The sequence below is a fragment of the Microtus pennsylvanicus genome, chromosome X, assembly GCF_037038515.1.
Source record: "Microtus pennsylvanicus isolate mMicPen1 chromosome X, mMicPen1.hap1, whole genome shotgun sequence".
Taxonomy (NCBI): domain Eukaryota; kingdom Metazoa; phylum Chordata; class Mammalia; order Rodentia; family Cricetidae; genus Microtus; species Microtus pennsylvanicus.
Genome location: NC_134601.1, coordinates 47,398,580 through 47,403,601, shown reverse-complemented (window position 1 = coordinate 47,403,601; position 5,022 = coordinate 47,398,580).

The following is a 5,022-nucleotide window of genomic DNA, read 5'->3' as shown; positions in this document are numbered from 1 at the left end:
AGTTAATTGTATCGAACCTGACTTCCCCTTATTCTAAATATAAACATTATACTAAATACTCTACATGCTAATTTGAGGCAGTAAGTAATTTACTGGAGAAAAACATACACATTTAATTATGGTAAAGCAGTTGGAAATGTGTCCCATACATGTATCATAGGTAGCCTGACTCTAGTAATTTCTGAAGTCAGACAAATACAGATTTAGACCCTAATCCCATGATTATATACATGAGAAAATTGATACTGCATTAACTACATGTTAGCACACTCTTTGGGATAAACAGCAAATCAAATTTCTAATTTTATTCCACTGAATTGTCAATACAGTGGATTTTGAAAAATCTTATAAACTATTAGAGAATTAAATGCAGTGTATTTTGATAATTTTCAATCCTTTCCAGATCCCCACACCATTCTTTTTTTTTAATTTATTTATTTATTATGTATACAGCAGTCTGTCTGCATGGATGTCTGCAGGTCAGAAGAGGGCACACACCAGATCTCATTACAGAAGGTTGTGAGCCACCATGTGGTTGCTGGGAATTGAACTCAGGACCTTTGGGAGAGCAGTCAGTGCAGCCAGTGCTCTTAACCTCTGAACCATCTCTCCACCCTCCCCCCACCCCACACACCATTCTTTATCCACACAACTCTGTGTATTCAAGACTAATTTATGCTGCCAATATCCTTTTGGGTGTGTGGCTATCTACAAGAATGTGGATGATCTAACAGGGGACAGACACTTGAAGACAACTGACTCTCCCTCTCTCAGGAGCTATCAGTTGCCATTGTCCTCTTTGTTGTGGTTGAAACCTTGTACCTACAACCCCTTCCATGTTGGGATTTTTGTCTGGCTTGAGCTTTCACAGATTTTGTTCATGCAGTCACAATTGCTTTAGACTCATATGTGAAAATGACATGTTTTATCCACAAAACAATGTTCATTCTATTCACCCACTATATCATTTGTATAATTGTCCCATTAGGCTTGAGAATTCTGCAATCTATTATTCTCTGTACCTTGATAAATTTTGGATCTCTGTGTTAAGCCTTATCTACTGCCAAGATAATTTTCTCTGCTGAGATTTGTAATATGTTGCTACAATTATAAGTAATTAAGAGTCATTTTAATACTATTTTCTTTTTTATTTTAATTTATTTTTTATTGAAAAAAGGAAGAAAAAAACAAGTTTCCACCTCCTCCTAGCCTCCCATTTCCCTCACCCTCGTCCCAAACTTCTCCCCCTCCTCCCACCCTTCTCCCCCTTCTCCCCCTCCTCCCACTCCTCTCCCCCTCCCTCTCTAGTCCAAAGAGCAGTCAGGGTTCCCTGCCCTGTGGTAAGTCCTAGTCCTCCCCCCTCTGTCCATATCTAGGAAGGTGAACATCCAAACTGGCTAGGCTCCCACAAAGCCAGCACATTGCATAAGATCAAAACCCCGTGCCATTGTCCTTGGCTTCTCATCAGCCCTCATTGTTTGCCATGTTCAGAGAGTCCAGTTTTAACCCATGCTTTTTTAGTCACAGTCCAGCTGGCCTTGGTGAGCTCCCAGTAGATCAGCTCCACTGTCTCAGTGGGTGGGTACACCCCTCATGGTCCCGACTTCTTTGCTCTTGTTCTCCCTCCTTCTGCTCCTCATTGGGACCTTGGGAGCTCAGTCCAGTGCTCCAGTGTGGGTCTCTGTCTCTATCTCCATCCATCACCAGATGAAGGTTCTATGATGATATGCAAGATATTCGTCAGTATTGCTATAGGCTAGGGTCATTTCAGGTTCCCTATCCTCAGCTGCCCAAGGAACTAACTGGGGACCTCGGCTTGGGCTCCTGGGAGCCACTCTAGGTTCAAGTCTCTTGCCAACCCTAATGTGGCTCCCTTAACTAAGAATTATGCTTCCGTGCTCCCCTATCCAACCTTCCTTTATCCCAATCCTCCTTTTTCCCCTAGTTCCCCCCATCCTCCCCTTCTCCCTTTTCTCTCCTGTCTCCCCTTACCCCCATCCCACCCCACACCCAAGATCCCAATTTTCTCCCCAGCAATTTTGTCTACTTCCCATAGCGATCAGGGAAATGCAAATCAAAACAACTTTGAGATATCATCTTACACCTGTCAGAATGGCTAAAATCAAAAACTCCAATGATAGCCTTTGCTGGAGAGGTTGTGGAGGAAGGGGTACCCTCATCCATTGCTGGTGGGAATGCAAACTTGTGCAACCACTTTGTAAATCAGTGTTTCGGTTTCTCAGGAAATTCGGGATCAACCTACCCCTGGACCCAGCAATACCACTCCTGGGAATATACCCAAGAGATGCCTTATCATATGACAAGGGCATTTGTTCAACCATGTTCATAGCAGTATTATTTGTAATAGCCAGAAACTGGAAACAACCTAGATGCCCCTCAATGGAAGAATGGATGAAGAAAGTGTGGAATATCTACACATTAGAGTACTACGCTACGGTAAAAAACAATGACTTCTCGAATTTTGCATACAAACGGATGGAAATAGAAAACACTATACTGAGTGAGGTAACCCAGACCCAAAAAGATGAATATGGGATGTACTCACTCATAATTGGTTTCTAGCCATAAATAAGGGTCACGGAGTCTACAATTGGTGATCCTAAAGAAGCTAAGTAAGAAGGTGAACCAAAGGAAAAACATATAGTTAATACTATTTTCATTTAGCAGAATAATAGTGGTAAGTTTTGCTTTAGAACCTATACTTGCCTAGCCACAGGTTATAACCCCACTGCGATGTCCTGTTGTTGGCCCAGGCTACTAGTTTGTTCCTGGTTGCTCAGCCCTGAAATAATCACACAGAAATTGTGTTAGTTAAATCACTGCTTGGCCTGCTACCTCTAGTTTCTTACTGGCTAGCTCTTACATCCTAAATTAACATATTTCTATTAATCTGTGCCTCACCATGAGGTTGTGGCCTACCAGCAAAACTCCAGCTGGCAACTCCATAGCTTACCCCTACTGCCTACTCTCTTCTCCTCTATCTGCTTGGAACTTCTGCCTTGCCCTATTCTGCTAAGCCAGATTTATTCATTAACGAATAAAAGCAACACATAAACAGAAGGACTTCCCACACTATCCTGTATGTGTTTTATTTTATTGGAACTTAAATTCAATAAAAATGCATTTTCCAAATATTAATGCCACTATTTTATCTAGAAAGCATGTCTTGAGTTTGTTGATATGTCACTAAGAATGATGAATATTTCTATTCTCCTGAGGCATGCATAGCATCTTCTTGCACTGTGAAAGCTAGCCAACATCAATGTAGATTCTAGATCAGTATCAAATTTGTGTATTTTTCAATAAGCTTACTGTTATGTTCTGGAATGTGAAGGTAACAAAGAGAAATTTCAGTAGTTTGGAATGTTTTAGAGTCTATGTAGCCTTGCTTATCTACAACTTCAAAAGAAACTCATTCTTGGCATTGATGTTTTTGACTTGTTCAACTATGGTGTACAAAAAGCACAATGCTACCCATGACAGTGTGACTCCATTTAAACTCTTTCATACCTGTGTATGTATATTTGAAGAAAGTTATGTATTAGTTGGAGCTTTTCTTGTCATTTTTCAAAAGAAGTTTAGTGTTAGTAATTACTCACTGTATTCCTACCTTTCTGTTTCCCAACTTTTTTTCTCTTTTTTTTTATTGAGAAAAGGAAAAAAAACAAGTTTCTGCCTCCTCCCAGCCTCCCATTTCCCTCCCCCTCCTCCCACACTTCTCCCCCTCCCCCTACTTCTCTCCCCCTCCCTCTCCAGTCCAAAGAGCAGTCAGGGTTCCCTGCCCTGTGGAAAGTCCAAGGTCCTCCCCCCTCTGTCCATATCTAGGAAGGTGAACATCCAAACTGGCTAGGCTCCCACAAAGCCAGCACATTAAGTAGGATCAAAATCCCGTGCCGTGGTCCTTGGCTTCTCATCAGCCCTCATTGTTCGCCATGTTCATAGAGTCTGGTTTTATCCCATGCATTTTCAGTCACAGTCCAGATGGCCTTGGTGAGCTCCCAATAGATCAGCCCCACTGTCTCAGTGGGTGGGTGCACCCCTCGTGGTCCCGACTTCTTTACTCATGTGCTCCCTCCTTCTGCTCCTCATTGGGACCTTGGGAACTCAGTCCAGTGCTCCAGTGTGGGTCTCTGTCTCTATCTCCATCCATCACCAGATGAAGGTTCTATGCAAGATATTCGTCAGTATTGCTATAGGCTAGGGTCATTTCAGGTTCCCTATCCTCAGCTGCCCAAGGAACTAACTGGGGACCTCGGCTTGGGCTCCTGGGAGCCACTCTAGGTTCAAGTCTCTTGCCAACCCTAAGAAAGTGTGGAATATATACACATTAGAGTACTACGCTGCGGTAAAAAACAATGACTTTTCGAATTTTGCATGCAAATGGATGGAAATAGAAAACACTATACTGAGTGAGGTAACCCAGACCCAAAAAGATGAACCTGGGATGTACTCACTCATAATTGGTTTCTAGCCATAAATAAGGGTCATGGAGTCTACAATAGGTGAATCTAAAGAAGCTAAGTAAGAAGGTGAACCCAAGGAAAAACATATAGTTATCCTCTTGGCTATGGGAAGTAGACAAAATTGCCGGGGAGAAAATTGGGATCTTGGGGGTGGGGTGGGATGGGGGTAAGGGGAGATGGGGAGAGAAAAGGGAGAAGGGGAGGATGGGGGAACTTGGGGAAAAAGGATGATTGGGATAAAGGAAGGTTGGATAGGGGAGCACGGAAGCACAATTCCCAATCTTTTTCACATTCCATTAGTATCTATCTTAATGCCTGTGGATTCTACATCCCTAGCCTTGAAATCCCCATTCTACATACTCCCCTCCTAATTACCTATCCTCTGTGGGTATTCCAAATGAAACACAAATATCTAATGATACTAAGCTAATATCCATAAATAAGAGAGAACATGTAACATTAGTCTTTCATGGGTCTATTGTTTCCTGCACCATCCATTTCCCTTTAAATTTCATAATTTCATTCCAACAGTAAAATT